An 18,238-nucleotide genomic window follows, 5' to 3' on the forward strand; every position below is an offset into this window, starting at 1 on the left:
TCTTTCAGCTACATCACTTATGCCACCAATCCCTTACCCTTCTGAGAAAGAAGAGATAAAGGTGTTTTTGAAGCCCAGTTGGTTGCACCAAAGTTCAGCCCCCAATTATTACCTTCATTGCTCAATTAATAGCTTTATTAATATTCTTTCATTTTCTTTCTTTGCTGCGGTGTTACCATGTATCTCCTTGAAATATTTTTTTTTCAAAAAGCAAACAAACCGACAAATCTCTTGAAGCATTCAAATGTGTTTATATGTCAAAGCAAGCAACTGCTTATGAAAGTATCTCTAATGGCCAGCACTTATAATGAGATCCTGTTTTTCTCACTCTTTCAAACTTTAGCCAATCTGCAAAAGACTGTAAGACCTCTGCAACTTACAGCTTTAGGCAAATTGTTTGCTTCCTAGAATTGTTGCTGCTGATATAATGAACAGCTGTGAGCATCTTTTTGCCCTAGGCAAGCCCTTCCACTCTTCATCCTCAAGAGAGACAACATGGATTATTCTATTGCAGTGGCTTCCTTAAGTGCAAATTTCATTCTGTAATGGTCTCAGTCAATGTCTGGAGTATCTGCAAATCCCTTGTTCACTACTCTAAATTATCCCAGTTAATTCTCTTTCTGAATTCCTGGTTAACTTATTTTTTCATATCTCCTAAGACTTCTTGAATGGCTGCCTTTACTTTGTCTAACTTTGGTCTACTACTTAAGCCCACTCGTCACACAGTATATGATCATGGTGGTTAACCAATGGTTGTCAGTAATAGGTGTTTACTACCTCTCAGAGGCTTGTTATGTTCATATTTCTTTTAAATCTCACCTTTCTTCCAAGAGGAAAAGACGGCGTTTTCCTGTTTTCTTTTATTCCTCCACAACAACTACCTTGTAAGATTGGTTGACATGAGAGAGTCTTTTTGATCCAAAAGACCCACAATGACTGAGCTTGGACCTGAATGTGGGTTTTTCCTGGTCCTAGTTCAACATCTTGCACCACCCAGGGTCTCTCAACAAACCTTACTGCAATTTTCAGTGCCAGAACACAAGCACGATTTATGATGCTCCATTCAAATCATGGCATTTAGATTCCAGATGTTACAGAAATGTGCTTTGGATATTTCAAACCTAGAAATACTTATTCCTTATGCTTATTGTAGCTGGATTTTATCAGGTTTATATGCATTGGGGATTTTATTGTGTTTTTAGTCTTTTTATGCGGTTTATGCTTATGTTGGTTGAGTTACAAAATGATAAATGAATCATATGAATCCTTTGTGTTCCCCACAGTACAGATTTCAAATAAATAAATGAATACATACCTGCCTACCTACATAACAAAAGGAGATGCGTTGTTCTGAACTAGTTGCCAACTGTTTTTTCTATTAATCTCGGATGTTTTAAGTTCTACAGTGGGAACAGAAAGCTCTTATTTCACATTTTTGAAAGTGCCATTTCTTCATATTTATAGGAACAAAGTAGGCCGAGGGAAGTCCCATGAGAACCATTTTCCAAGAGAGTACTACTTCTGAGTATCTGCAACATGTGAATGGAGGGTTATGATATATAATGCAAGCCATCTGCAGAGTAGATTCTCTGATCATTTTATTCATTTATTTTATTCATTTAAAAGACTTATCTGACCAGCCCTTTCCATCGCATAACCATGGGCAGCTCACAACAGTAAAAACAGCTAAAAACCATAAAGCCGTAACAAAAACTCCCAGCGCCCCCAAAGCAAACTCTTCTTCACACGTCCACATTTGATTTCACTGAACTCCAGCCTCACTCTACCCCAACACTTGCAAGAAGACCCAGCTCTTCAAAGTCTTCCAGAAGGCTGGGAGGGTGGGTGCCTGCCAGATCTCAGGGTGAAGGGTGTTCCACAGGGCAGGGGCCACTACAGAGAAGGCACACTGCCTAGGACCTGGCAGATGCCAACATTTAAAAGAAGGGAGCTGGCACACGCTATCTGATCTGGTGGAGCAGGCAGATAACCTCAGGGAGAAGCAGTCTTCAAATAACCTGACCCCATGCCATTCCGGGCTTTAAAGATGACAGCTGTCACTTTGAATTGCACCCGGCAAGGAACTGGAAGTTAATGCAGCTCCTGCAGGGGTGGTATAATATGGGCAAAGCACTGCTGAATTTTGGACCAGTTGTAATTTCATCTATCATATGTGACTGGCAAGCACTGAACATGATGACCACACGCCAGAGTGGTCTAACTAGCATTTGATTGTTTTCAGCTTGATGATGTCCATCTTTACAAGACATTTTCTCTCTTTCTATTCCATTCAGAGAGTTTTTTGCAATGGCGGAAAGAAAAGAGTGGGTCGAAGGAAAGGCGGGCAACACAAACTTCATGGCTACAATGTGTAAAACAGGACTGGGCAACTCCCAATGTCCATGCCAGCATGAGCTTCTGCGAATTGCTGCAAAAATCCCTGGAAGGCACCCTAATCCATTGGTAAAGGTTACAACTCTTAAGGAAAAGATAGAACAGGATGGTTAATGAGCCCAAAATCCAAGACTCCAACCTTGCTTGTACGGTGGCAACTCCTTCAGTTTGCCCATGAATGATGGTAGGAAAGGATGTCATCTCTTGGAAAATGTAAGTAACTGCATGAAAAATGCTACCAATTGTTCAACTGACCCTCTACTTAGCAAAGGAAATGTTCTTAAGCAATATTTATGATGATAAGACATGTATCTCATTGAGCACTTCACTCAAAGGATCTTAAACCACTTAGGATAATCCCCAGAACTGATGGCACATACATTTTTAATGAATACCACCCCATTCGTCATGAGTGCCCTTGGGCATTCAAATCACTTTATTAAAACACACATAGGTATGAATCTCTTAGGTTCCTCAACAGACAGATCAACTTAATGAAAATAAAGTTTTTACATAAGTACACATTTTTGCAACAGCAAAAATTGCAACAGCAGCATCCACAGGAAATCATGATGTCACCAAATGGTGACACTTGTGGTGATATCATCACACAAAGGCCACAAGTATGCAACTTTGGCCTTTGGCCATTATGGCATTTGGATGAAGACAGTGTCCCCAACCTGTCTTCATTTGTCACCACAGAAGCCTATGGAAGGGTAGTTCCATTGGATCAGACCAATCCATTGGTGGTCAACTGCAGGCTTCCAAGAATTCTCATGAGCTAGATCTGAAGTTGATGCCCAAGTCCTGTTGTGGATTCAGAAGTGTCCTCAAGGCCAAACACACAAGAAGGAACCCCAGTGACCTCTCCATCAGAGATAAGCAATGAGTATTGCACAACTTCCTACCCAGATAAGGTCAAAATCGCTCCTCTGCACATCTTAATTAAACAATTTCCCATATGTCAATACCAATCTGAACCAGCAACCTGAATCAACCTGATGAAGTGTTGGTGGATATATAGCTAACAAGAGCAATGAAGTGGTAAGCTCAGGTTTATTGTTGAACCGGTCCCTTCACTGGCTGTATGCACCAAAAGGTTCCTTTTGGTTGGTGTGATTCTCCCCTCCCCCCCAAAAAAGTTTCACAATAATGCTTTCTTTGGTTGCTGCAATTTTGATGAGCTTTTTAAATCCACGTTACTAGTCAGTAAAAGGGAGGAGCAAGAAAAGAGGGAGGGGAAGGATTGCAGAAAGATGTCATGATTTTTACCACCAATGCCTGGGAAAAGCAGGGTGACGATAGATTTGGTCTGCAGAGACATTCCAGGGAAGTGGGAGGGCCCACCTTAGACACTGTTTAGGGCCTATGCCTCTGTGTTGGTTGCAACCCTCAAAGGCAGCACCATTTTATATGGGTCCCCAAATGCCCTTTGAAGCGGATGCCTCCTTTGTTATAGTTGTAGGCTTGGCATGTCCTAAAGGAGAAGCATGTTCTGTTTCACTGTCACGTGAAATAGCTTTTCCTACCTCTATTATTCATTACTTTTTTTATTAATGTATCACAAGAAGTCAGACATTAAAGCATAAGAAGAGCCCTACTGGATCAAACCTAAGTCTTATGGGTTTTGGTTTTCTCTCTTTCTCTCTCTCTCTCTCTCTCTCTGCTTTCTTATCTTTTTTGCTGGTTTGCTTTCGAATTGTGTTGTATTTTAATCCTTTGCTGTGTTGTGAGCTGCTCAGAGTTTTGGGGAGATGGGGAATGCCTAAATCAAATAAATTAAATTAAAAATTAAATTAAATTAAATTAAATTAAGTCAGCACTGGTATCCATCCAATTCACACATTATGCTTTACAGTAAGACATAGGAGACTTTACACATTGTTCAGTACTGATTGGGTATATGACCAAGTGGTGGTCTGCTTGCTGGGTGATTAGACAATGATCACCGTGGACAGAGCCTTTCTCATCCATCTGAAATCAGTTCAAACACCCTCCTTTACCATAACAGCAATACTCAGAGCCGGACGTCATTTGATGATCTGCGTAAGCATGTAGGAAGTAGTACTATGTTTCTCCTTTTTATGGATACCACCAGAATCTGTATCTTTTCCACCATATGAAAGATTGGAAGGAAAAATTATCTGTCTTCTTCTGCTGTAAACGAATGCTACCCGCAACTGCTGTTAAATCATTAAATGCTCTTTAATTTAACAAGTGTGCTGCACTTAGCACATTTTTATTTTATTAGCAATTAGCCCAAACAAATTATAATTATTCACCATCTCTTAGCAATAACGCTGTAGAAGTTACAGAGCATCCATAAACACTTTAAAAGTGAAATTATGTGGTCCCAGAATCAGCTGCACATATAACTTTGATTGGACCACGCAATACTGTCGAGTCCTTTGTTAAAATCCAGATCACTCTTTTGTCTCAAGATTTGGGAACAGCAAAATATGAAAGGATGTTTCACTTCCAGCCACCAAGGTCCTCTTTAAGTTTTAGTCATTATGATCATCCTCAGCTTCTTTGCACATACCAAATGTGGGGAAACCAATATGTTGACGGTTCAGCCATCCTCCAGAAAGTCACTTCTGTGACAGATGCAGCAGAAAACGCTTCATGAGTACAATTGTGCCCCTATCTGTTTTCATATGAGCCACAATTCTGCCCTACATGGGACTGCCCTTGGAGACTATCCTGGCACACTGTTTATTCATTTGATGGACTGAAATCCTCTACTTGCCTCCAGAAGCTCTAAGAACCACATACAGTTTTTCTCCTCCATGCCCTCCCCATATCTGTGGTGGTTTGTACCGTTAAGTCAGGGATAGGCCAAATCACCCAGACAGCTTCCATGGATAAGAGCAGACTTGAACCCAGGCCTTCTCTCTTCAATTCCAACCCTTTAACACTGTCCTACACTGGCAGCAAAGTTCAGAAGATGCTGAAGATCCCACTCAGTCAGTGCCACTCCTGGGAAGAATCCTGTGATTTTGTGACCACTGTTAATATGACCAGCTGTTTGTAAATCCTCCATATAAAAAGAACCAACTCTTGCTAAAATGTTGATTATTTTTAATTTTTTATGATGGTCAGTGAAATGGGGAAGAAGACCAGTTATGCTTGAAAAACTAACAAGAGATAACCAAAGCTTTTCAATAAGACAGATAATGCCTGTATCAGTATCAGCCTTTGACACTAGACCCACTGTCAATGGCTGAGTTCATACATTGCAGTAAGGCAGTAGGAGGCACCATACCTTATTCAACAATAGAGTTAAACAATCCATGACTTCATAAAATACAGGAACCAGGTCTGTGTCATGCTGTACTGCAACAGAGGATCCACCCCTAAAGAAGTTTGTCTTAGAGATAGGTTGGCATTTGAAGCCAATTATTATAAATTATTATAAATTCATAGGGTGCCTATGAAGAAATCCATAAGGGTGAAGAAGTCACATACAGAGCTGGAGTGGTGCAGGAGGCCACCAGAATAATAGATGTATATTATCTTTAATTTAACATGTCTCTTTCAATTAGCAAATCTCATAACAGAAGTTACTCAGTGCATGTGGTAGCTTGGAGTAGAGAAAGAAAAACATTGTCACTCCACTTCTGTAGGAACAGTTAATTTCATTTGTCCCTGGACTCTGCTTAGGTAAAAGCTAGTCATGAATCTATTCTAAAGGCTCTGCCTCATTGCTTTGCTAACATACATTCCTTCTTCCCTTGAGCTGGTAGAAAAATACGTCAGAGTAAATTGTTGTGGACCAATTGTTGACCGAAAGGCTGAGCTCCAATTTACCCCCATGATGAGGCTGGAGGTTGCTGTCCTTACAGTTTTGATGTAGGACAAGTTAAAGAGAACAATTGGCGGATTCCCTTGGTAGCAATTCCCCTCCCACCTAGCATCACCAATTCTTCCATAGCAAGACTGTATTGAGACTTGCAAGATTGATGCCCTTTGACCAGACTAGGAAACCAAAGTTATGAATGCTAATACTACTTTTATCATAAGGTTACATGAACAAAATCTTGCATATCTGAATACCCTTTCCCCCTCCCACTCTTTATCTTCATGAGAACTAGGGAGGGTCAGGACTTCCGGTGGGAAATGGTGGCATGCTAAACTCTCCTTTCAAGTGGAAACTCATCCTTGTGGCAATTTAGGGCTCAGGCAGGCTTCCTGGAGCCCGAAGAATTCTCCAGAGTTAAGGAGAATCCCAGAAATCGTCTATGATGGACGGCACGAGCGGGGAGGATTCTGGACTGGAGCTTCAAGGTTACAGGGAGGGGGGAGAGATAGTCCAAGGAAAACATCTCGTCAGCCCCCAGATGGACTGTGTGGAAGTCAAGAGGAAGAGACTGGCCCCTCCCTAAGGGCAAGATGGTTATAGTTGCTCTCGTTGGGGGATTAGAGTTAGTCTGGCGAGATTCTGTCTCTTAGGTGCAAGCTAATAAAGAAGCTGAGCTGATTTCTGGACTCTCTCGTGGTGATTCTTGGGCTGAACCTGACATCCTCCCACAGGTACGCGGGCAGCTCTTCACAGCGAGAAGATCCCAAAACAAAGATTTTCGGGATCAAATGATGAGTGATCAGCCGAGAGGTGGGGTTACCATCAAGTTCCAAGTTGCAATGAAGCCATGAAAAACGGACACTTGTGCTGACCCTCTCATTTCTAAGATCACTGGGGTTTTTTGCCTTTTTTTTATTCTTATATGGTTAAAGAGAGGCTTTCTTTAGCTACAGTGTACTTTCTCCTTTTGGGGATTACCAGTACTTTGTGGAAAGATTTTATTTTCTTTTTTTGATTGGGACAGTAGATTTGTTTATTCAGCAAAAAAGGCAAAGGCTGGAGTTTTTAAATTAATTTTTAAGAAACGAGAGAAAAGAAATGTTTTATTATTATTATCATCATCATCATCATCAACATCATCATCTTGGGTGAATCCACGCTTGGGTTTGTGTTACTGGACTGCAGATATGGGAGCCGTGTCAGCTCTGTTTTGTTTTCCTACTTATTCTGTGTTGATTGGAGAGGAATGTTAAACAAGATAATTGGAGTTTCCTCCTTTTCTTTTTTACTTTGGAGAGAATGTAATTTGTATTTTTGACACTAGAGAGAGCTATTGACAATGGCTGCTAAGAGATCACACCGCAGGGATGAATGTTTCAAGATTATGTTTCAAAATTTTGCAGAAAAAATTATTCAGTCCCTGGAGGTTAAATTTGCTAATTTGAACAAGAAACTGGATGCTAAATGAAATGAGACTCTTGTTGATGTGAGACAAGTCGATGACAAGTTGGATATTTTGGAGAACAATATGGATAATAAAGACATGGAAGAAGAAAGAGAGTTGGATACCCTACTGGATTTTAAAGAAAAAGAACCTTACTTTGGACTTACAGTAACTTCAGAACAGCCTAATGATGATATCATTTTGGATTTACAAAAAAAAGATTTTAAAACATTGAGAGATAAAGAGAACTTACTGAAGTTGTTCCTGAAAGAAGAAGACAAGGAGAAAATGATAAAGATTTAACTTGTGGGGCACTGTTTGCTAGGACTAAAGATTGAACTCCGTAAAAGTAAACAGAAAGTGTATAAAGTACACCTGTTTGATTATGGTTAAAACATAGGTTGTTGTTTCTGATAGATTAATGATGTTTTTTGGAACTAGGACCTTATGATAATGTTACTAGGATTAGTATTACTTAATATCAGGAAAAAAATGAGTATAGGTTATGTTCTTGATAGTTATTAGAGGGGTTTCTTATTGATTAGGACTGAATGAGGATGTCATTAGGACTATACTGTATGAGGGAGTGTTAGCACGTGTGGGAAATATCAGCAATATGAATGTGCTTTCTATTATCTTTGGGAAGGGATGATGGTATACGATAATAGTATTGGGATTTTTATATGCACACAGATAGCAAAACACAGAGATATTCATGACTGGAGAAGGGAAGATGACAATAATGGAAGTAGCAGGGAGGGTGAAATAGATTATATTGAGATAAACAAGGGGGCTTAGCGTTGTTTCTGTTTGGAAATCACTCTTGTTTTTCTTTTTTGTATGGAATTGCAAAAATGGCATGCTGATTTGGGGGTTAGACAATTAATAGAGTTTAGGATTAGAGAAGTACTTTGTACTAGTTATATTGTAAGATATATGTATGCATTCTATATTTGTACCTGTAACAGAGAAAGTCGGAAGTCATCTCTTTTCTTCTTCTTTTCCCTTTTCTTTTCTTCCTTTGTACTTTTAACTTTCTTTTTTCTCTGAACTTTTCACTCTCTCTGTTTTTTCTGTTTTCTTATATTTTACTCTTTACTGAAAATTAATATAGTTTTAAGGAAAAAAGAGAACTAGGGAGGGTCAAGTCTGAGATGCTTTTTCAAATTACATTTCTGCCCCAGAGTCAGATTTCTTTTATCTGACCCTTGTCTTGGTTGCGGCTTGTCCTGCTGTTCACCAAGTTTCCTCCTGCCTATTACAGTAACTCTCTTTCCAAAGAACACTAAACACATCCTTATACACAGGTCTAATGCTTTTTTGACATAATTAACCCTTCTAAAAACTATATGGAAAATGCTTGTTGGGTATGACACAGGCAGATGCTTCTGAAGAACCCAGGTGTCCAGTCTATCCTGCTGTCCCATCAAAATGGCCATGGAAGGACCATGGGACAGGGAACATGTCAGCAACAGTCAGAGTAGCTACTATAAGCTGGATGTATTCTTCCCTACCAGACCAAATTGTTGATGAAGTGTGCTAGATTTTGTCCACAAGAAAAATTGCATCAGGAGAAGAAGGACAATGGCTCCTTTAAAACTGGAACAGCTAAAAATGTCTGTAAGCTGTCTCAGCCGTGGGGTAGAAACCTCTTGAAGGCATGGCATCAAAAAATGGTTACCAGCACATGACTGCACTGTGGTTGGGGGATGTGAGGATTCACTCGTAGTTTTGGAGATGGTATCAATGGTTTTTCTGGTCAAGATTGCTTCAGATCAGCAGCTGTTATGACACAAAGGGCTATTGGATTAACTCTCACAGTTCTGAGGCTTCTTCACTCAAGATTTCACCACGTGCAATTTGGTACTGTTAAACCATAGCCCTTGCTGCTCAACCTCTTTCTTTCTGCTAAAGCAGTCCTTGGATATCTACCCCAAAGTCCTTCTCTAAGTGCACCATGGCTTGGAGAACATCCCAATGTAGAACCAGTTCCATAGGTGGTGGACTTCCCTTACCGGCTGTGTTCAAATAGCCATTTTCTGGAAATGCTTTAATTTTGGATTCCTGAACCGAGTGAGAGATTTGAAGTGAAGGTCTCAATGGCTTATGCAGGTTCAGGATTCTCTATTCAAAGCAGGGCAGAACTTCTATGAAAGTCCAGAACCTCTATGAAAAGAACAGAGGAGTTCTCCCTTTTTCAGTGGGTAGCTTACCACATTTTGAAGTAAGCTACACAATCATCTGAAGAATGAGGAATAGAAGGACCTTACGTCCAGAATCTACAATGACCTAACTGTGTCTCTGATCACAAAGTCCCTGGCTCTAAGTGATCTTCAAATTCCCAGTTTCTACCAACAGCACAACTCTTGCTGGAACTTGTTTTGGATCTCGTCTCAAAGGCAGGATTCATGCTGCATGTCTCGAAAGGAATGCTAGCAAAATCCTTTCCTCTGTCTTTGTGGCATGGAAGCCGTTAGATAGCATGGAAAAGCTGTCAAAGATCTAATCTGCATAGATTGCACAGCTCCTTGAACAGGGTGTAAACATGGTTTTTTGAGAATGTAAATACCCCTTTTGGTAAAAGTGGCAGCATTTGAAAGTTGTCCACAATCCTCACTGAAAAACAAACTGCAAAGAAGCATTAAAAGCTTTTACGTTTATTTCATGAAGTCTATACACAAGCCTCCTGGGAGACCTCCACTCACTTTTATTGGATGGCTCTTCCTATTTCCTCTGTTTAGATCTTTCTGAAACTTCTGGTTATATTTACTCTTATTGCAGAGACGAATAATTTAAGGGAGGTTTTCTTCTTTTTTCCCCCCAAACAATACCATTTTTTCCTCTCCTGCACAGTTTCTAATGACCGACTGGCCTACAGAATGAAAGATAAGGCTGGGGGCTTTTTGCTACCAATAACGGGAAATCACTGAACATCTGTATTAGTTGTAATGTTGTGTTGATTGACTTTTTCTCCTTCACAGTTTCCTTAGGGAACTGCAGGACTAAATACAAAGGAAAGCAAAGAAACTTATATACTAAACGGAGACTTTAAGGGGAATTTTGAAAGCGCAGCTTGACAAAATAGCCAAGGAAAGTTCAGGAAGAGGAGGAGGAGGAAAGATTTGAAGGGTATTTTTCTTTGATGAGGCTTTGAGTAGTCCCTGCTTCGCAAAGTTCACGAACCTTCCAAGTTGCTGCTTCATAAAGCGATGTGCCTCCCCTACATCTAAGGAGCAAAATGCAGCTATAATATTGGATGGGACTCCCATGGACTCTTTGGCACATCCCATATGTGCTGACCATGCAGAACCATCTTTCAGCTGTTGAGACTCCTGGAGAAACCCCAGAAATATCCAGCATAGTTGGGTGTGAGCTAAGTGTGATGATACTGCAACCTTTATAGGGACCTCCATATCAACCTCATCTCTCCTCCCCCAAAGGATCTACCAGGTAGAGAAGATGAGGTATAAAGATCACTTTTTCTCTCAGATCTCCAGACCAAGGATACCCACTCCAAAGTTCTGTTCCACAGTGGTGAAAGTCTGCTCTTGGCTAACACCCACACACAGGGGCCCTTGGCAAATCGGCCACAACACATAAACTTCCAGTCGTTCTGTTTTGTTCTCTTTGTAATGATCAAAGATAAATTTATCCATTTGGGGAAACATAAGTGTGCTACACATACTCCTGATGGTAAGTGACATTTCATTTTATTTCATTTAATCACAATGCTAACAACAGTTTTATTTGATTTCAGGGCCCCGCCAGGAGATCCATCTTAGATGGTCACGTAGTCCTCAACAGCCGGTAGCATGGTAATGCACTGTATATTTTATTTGCTGTGTTGTTTGCCTCCTGCCTCCTGTTTGACCCTCTGTCTGACAATAGACAAATAAACACACAGTATTTAATGGAAGCAAAGTATCCCTTCCTCGCAGAGACCAACTAAAATTTCCACAGCTAAGACCTGATGATCTGAGTTTGTAGGAAAAAGGATTATATGTGCTCCTTCCAATCTGTGGCCACCAAAGTTTTGTTGATAACAATAGCAATGCCTACAGTAACTATAATCTTCCTTGGTGGTTTGCCTGATTACAACTGAGGAGCAAGACCAGGTCCACCATCCTTGCTGCTATTGTTTCATTGCTCTCTATCCCATTCCTCACCACAGGGCCGTATCTTAAATGGGATCCTGCTCTAGGTGGTGAAATAGAGTTTGGGACATCAGGTTACAAAGCCCCTTACTTACAAAGGGCTAACTCAGCTATAAATCAGTTAGATGAAAGGAACTCTCAGTTAAAGAAGAAAATGGTATTAGGTAGGCAATACCATTCTCTCTCTTTTTTTTAAATAGTATTTTATTGAAATTTTTAAGATTACAAAGTTAAAAGTTAGAAATGAAAAAGAAAATTAAAAATACAAATTATAAAGAAAAGAAAAAGAAAAGGTGAGATAAAGTAAAAGAAAAAGAAAAAAGACATGAAAAATAGATAGCTTCCAATCTATCTCTGGTCTTAAGAATAATATAAGTGTCATAAGTGCTAGTTTTTAATGCATTAAGTAGGAATAATTCTTTGTCAAAGCATATCCCATTACATTTATAATCTAATCTTCAAATTCCCATGTAAGCTTCGCCCCACCTGCATTTTGCAAATAGTCCATCAATGGTTTCCATTCTTTAAGGTAATAATTATTTGAATTTTCTTTTAATAAACAAGTCAGTTTATCATTTTCTGCCATTTCCATCAGTTTTAACAACCATTCTTGTCTTGTTGGTAGTGTCTGAGTTTTCCAAAATTGTGCATAAAGAAGTCTTGCTGCGATAATCATGTATTGAATAATTCTAATAAGTTGTTTTCCTATTTGGAAATCCATTATCCCCAACAGGAATAATTCTGGTTTAAATGGAATCTGTATTTGTAGTATGCTCTGCATCAAGGTTTGTATTTGAGTCCAGAATTTCTTTGCAATTTTACATGTCCACCACACGTGGTAAAACGACCCTTCTGGCAATACCATTCTCAAAGGCATTCATCCCCTCCCTACCTGCACTTTCTCAAAGGAAAATAGATTGCTAGACACAAGGAATGCTGATTCAGCTCTGTAGAGGTCCTGAGAAGCAAAGGCATTTGGGAGAATAACATCTCCAGAAGACACAGTCTAAGACCCCTTTGTTTTACTCAAGTAAGCCATATTCAGTCCCATTAACTCACCATCCTAAACTCACTAACACGCATGTTGCCATAGCCCACTCACACTGACTAAATGTATATTATGATTTGTCTATAAAGAGGGCCACTAAATGCAGATTAGTCCGCACCATCGTGTTTCCCATAGCTACCTATGGTTGCGGAAGCTGGACCATGAAAAAACTAGACAGGAGGAAAATTGACTCGTTCAAGCTGTGGTGTCGGAGAAGACTCCTGCGCATTCCTTGGTCAGCAAAGGTGACAAACAAGCAAGTTAATAAAGCATATAAAACCAGACATATCACTGGAGGGCAAAAGCACTTATTTCGGCCATGTCATGCGATCAAACTCTTTGGAAAAGGCAGTTATGCTCGGAATGGTCCGTGGTAAAAGGAAATGAGGCCACCAAAAGTCATGGCTAGACACCATCAAAGCTGACACCAGCCAGGACATAAAACAACTGAAAGAGCTGTACAAGACTGGAAAATGTGGAGATTGCTGGTCCATAGAATCGCCGAGAATTGAACACGACTGAACGGAGAGCATCAACATCATAAAGAGGGACTATAATTCCTCCCCTTTTCAGGGGTGTCTTCACCTCTGGCACTGATCACTAAGCAATTTGTGCTTCAGTGAAGGTCTGTTGGTTGCCCGTTTAAGCAAACTCAAACTTTCTCCCCTAACCCCATGACCTGCCCCAACTTCCAGATTGTCACCGTCTTCACTCTGCCGAGTCCCAACAGAAACCATGAAACCTTGAGACGGTCCTTACTGATCCTGCCCTGGACATGCAAGTGCCCCCAACGGGCTCCTTCTGGCTGTTTATGCGATTGTATCCTGAATCTTTATTAGCCTGGGAACAGACTTTGACACCAGTAGAGTTATTTCTTACCTAAGGAGAGCATTTCAACTCAACGGAGGGGAAAGACCCTATATCGTACTTGATCGCTATTTTGCAGTGTCCCATCAGTAGAATATGATGGGTATTTTGACATTCTTATGATACGTGTGCTGTAATATTTATATCAGTACCTATGCTGACATTGTGGTCATACCATTCTTTCTGTACTACGTCCTGCTGCGCCTCTCTTTGTTTCGTTTTGGTTTTTCAAGAAAAAAGTGAACATTTTTTAAGCACGTGACATGTTTCCAAAGCTATGACAGCTGCATATTTCCACATAGGTGTATCAGGTAAGTAAGCAGATAAGGAACAAGGCTTGGATACAACTTTTTGCCAAGAAAATCCACTACATTTTGGGGGCAAACTCAGACTATGTCTAAAATCGCTCCATCTAGATAAATGGATGATTTCTGTGAGTGTTCATGACATTCACGAGAGATTATGCACTTCAGAAGACAAATGAAGGACCTGACTTATAATAGCTGAGTTTGACACTTGAAGTGTTTATTCTGTTTGGCAAACAGATGCTAGGTGTTTTAAAATATTTTTAAACATTCTCCACCTTAGCTTTTCCTTGGGGAACTGACTGTTGTTTTTCCTAGTGCATTAAATACTTTCTGCGCGTAAATGTTTCCAAGAGACTGAATTGAAAAGAACTATGCATGAATTTACATGCATTAATATGCTATTAAACCTCCCAAGAACATTTTCCTTTATCCAGGTGAAAACCAATAATTTTAAATCAAAGCCTAATTAATTTAAAAGGTTATTTTCTTTTCCTGGGAAAGTTGAAAGAGAACACCACCTTAGTTGCTGAATGCAACCAGAAAGTACAAATAGCACTTTCTTAAAAAACGAATTCCAACACTAATTTTTCTCCCTTATTGCCTTGCATAGAGTCTTCCCCCCACCCCCAGTTGCTAAGATAGAAAGGGTGGGGCTCGTCAGCGGACATTCAGAAGCCCCAACCCTCTTGATCAGTTTTTCCAAAAGCTCTTTTGACTTCATTTCGTTCCAGTTTGTACTAGTTGAACAATACTTAGTGGTCCCAAACAGGCTGGGTTAAAAGATTCTCTTGCTTCCTTGGCCCAGTTACATTCACAGGTGAGGCCTTCTCTCTCCCACCACCCCTGCGAAGAAAGTGGAAACCACTCCCATCAAGAAATGGTAAGGCTGGAAGTTGGAAGACCGCTTTACCCAGTAGTGCAGATCGGTTGCGAGTGTTCCCACATCCCTGATGCAAAAATGGCACCTTTGCCTTGATGCTGGACTGGCCTCAGCTAGCAACTCTCTCCAGCCCTCCCACCTGTTGGAGGACGGAGCTGGGCACATTGCCCGTGCCCTACATTTGCCTGCTCCCCCATTGCTGAGCTCCCCCTGCCAACCCACTTGTCCTCTCTGCTGCAACAGATAAGGAGATGCCCATGTGGTCTCCCTCAACCAGCAGGATATCCTAGATGATCCCAGGCGATTTGCTCTAGATGCCAACACTGTCCTGCCCTGTGCAGAAGAGAGAAATAACCCACTGAGAAGGGCTCGGTCTTTTTAATAGAAAACGCCTTCCTTTCCCATTGGTGAAAAATTGCAATAGCAGCAGATACCCCATTGTCTCTCCAACCCCCCACTCTGTGTTATTTATAGTCCAGCCTAAAATAGGAACAAACTACTTATTAAATCGACTCGATAATATTCAAGAGATAAATGGCCAGGCCTTGCGCAATAGGCTGGAGACAGGGTCTCGAATGCTAAAGAGGCTGCAAAGCCACAAAACGTTCCCATTTTTTGTCTCCTTCCCCTCCCTTCCTCCTCCTCCAGCCCGGCTTCAGATTTCATTTGAGCAACATCAGTGCTCCAAGGAGGAAATGTGGAAGCGGAGACTGATTTCTGCTCTGCTGATGAAAACAGCCTCACGAGCCATTGATAAAGTTGTCTCTCTCTGCACAAGGAACCAATTGGTGGCTGCGTTATGAGCCTAAACTTCAAAGTTCGTAATCACCCCATTTGTTAATGCAATTATGGGACGGAGCTGCCAGTCACAGGAGCGGTGGGTTAAATTTGAAGGTTTTTTATTGCCTGGTTTAGAGGCACCTCCAAGGGAAAATAAATATTTCTTGCAGAATTTGCTTAGAAAGAGCTGGAGAAAGCTAACAGCAGTCTCCTATAAACCTTCATCTTGACCTACAGCTTAGAAATATGTGACATCATTTAATTCTAGACCAACATTTGGACTTTCTCTGGTGATGGGAGAGCTATTAAGAGGTCCTAAAGCTGAATGTGAAAACTATTTGCTGGTGGAGGCTGTCAAATTAGCCCCAAGGCGTTATTATGCCCATAGCCCAAAGAACTCCAAAGTACAAACAGGTTGTAAGACCATGAAGCACTAGAATCTCCAGATTGCATTCATGTATTTATTAATACATCCACAAACTGTCTTTCTAAGCCAGTATTTTTTGGGGGAAAGAAAGAAGCCAGGCCAAACCCCAGCGAAATTAATGGAAACTGTTAGTTGCTACAACTATTTTTATGAGTGACTTAGTCTGAATGGGGCCCCATAATAAAGCATGATTTCAAAATGCATTATTAAAAGAAAACAGAAGAATGATGATGATAATAATATCTCAAAACCAATATAAGCAAATTCAGGTTGCTTTTTGCAATCCCAAGGAAGAATTTGGCAGCAGCAAAGGAGGAGGAAGAACAGAACATGTTCTTCATTATATAATGATTTTTCTAGATGGTAGGGACAAGATCTATGGGTTTTCTCTTTGGTCTGTTTGTTTTTAAAGCCGTTTCAGCCGTTCTTGCTTGTGAACAACAAGGAACACAACGGAGGGAATGTCCGTCTTGTTCGTATGGGGAGATACAACAGCCAAGGAAATGGGAAAAAATGGGGCTCCATCAAACACTTTTTAATGCCTAAAGAACAAGGAGATGGTGACATGGCGGTACAGCGCCTTGGCTTCAGGAGCGAGAAGATCCCAGAAGATGGGACAAGGTGAGAGTTCCCAGCAATGGAGGAGCATCCATCTTGCAGCGCAAGAGGAAATCCTGCCAGTCCAGTGATGTCTCACCAAGATCTTGTAAGCCCCATGGTGTTGTGGGCACAGAGAGGCAGTTTGGGGGCAGCTGTTGAATGTGGAAGAGGTGGGGGCTCTGTGGACATCTTCAGCTCTACCTTGTGACGCTACATGTATATTCTCTTATTTTTCCTTGGCTCCGTTCCACTGTCCATTTTGTGTACCATACACAAGCTGTACATAGATACCCATATTACAAAACTGTATAAGGAAGAAACCACATTAGGTATTCCCCATCCCATGTGCCATTCCCACAAAAATATTTCCAAATGCATCTTCTGATTTTTCTTCCAGGTATGTCCTTATTTAGCAATAAGTAAGAATAAACCCCAAGCAGACCAATGACCAAAAACCCATCCTCAAACACAGACACAACGTTTCGTCCCCCGGTTGATGGAAGAATGAGAGCACGTTTCTCTTTTGTTCTGTAATCTTGGCTAAACATTCTTCTTGCAGTTTCTCCTTCTTGGGACGAAGGTGGGAACCTGGTGGTCTCCTCTTTCCACAATGTTCTTTCCTAGAGGCCAGAGACCACAGCTGTCCAGTGCTAACTGCCATGATCTACCGAAGATCGTGTTCCAGGAAAAGCATCAGGAAAGCTCAGTTTGCAACATGTTCAACTTCCTTCTTGGCTGCCACGTAAGCCTGACTTTAAGTGCCTGGGATTTGGGGCCAGATCTTCTGTGCCAGAGGATATGGCTCTGGCGTGACAGCACCCTTTTTAATTTAAACCCAAGTCAAAGCCTGGATGTAACCTTTCCAGTGAGATGGGTGCCAAAGATATTAGCATTTTGGTTCGTGTCACAGGGTAGAATGGTTTATAAAAAGACCTAATCTTTAAACATATGAACTGCGAGGTTTTTTTCTGTTTTTTCCGTACTCGCTGAATTCACAATATGGCAAAAGGCAAGAGGAGGAGGTTTTTACAGGGAGGCGTTTCGGTGCAGCGCTTAATCCGAGCTTCGCCTTGGAACCTGGGTTTAATCGTCGGCTTGGAGTAGGCGAAATAAGAAGAACGGGGCACGGTGGTTCAGCTCCTGCCATAGACACCTGCCAGGCTCTCTGTGGCAGCGCCAGCCCTCGGGGCGCTTGGCTCCGGGAGGTCTGGCTGGCCCAGCCCTGCTCATATTCCAGAAAGCCTTAAAAGGATGGCTGTTTTCCCAGCCTTATGGGTCAGGAGGTTGCAAGGAGCCCATGGGACAGTGGTTATGGGTGCAATAATTGTTTTCTCAGCTGCCGTGATATGTACAGTGCGATGACTGGTTGCACATGCACACTCACACACGTGCACAAATGCACAACTACTTTGGCTGCAAAGAAACAGAAGACTATCCTGCCATCTGGTGGCCTCCTAATTTTTTGCAAGCCAAATGCAGTAGCCAAAACGCATAATTAGGTTTTTTAAAACAGTTTCCTTCTTCTTTTTTAATT

The sequence above is a fragment of the Python bivittatus genome, unplaced genomic scaffold (assembly GCF_059951505.1).
Source record: "Python bivittatus isolate LINGU-HERP-01145 unplaced genomic scaffold, Pbiv_v1 ctg000050_np1212, whole genome shotgun sequence".
Taxonomy (NCBI): domain Eukaryota; kingdom Metazoa; phylum Chordata; class Lepidosauria; order Squamata; family Pythonidae; genus Python; species Python bivittatus.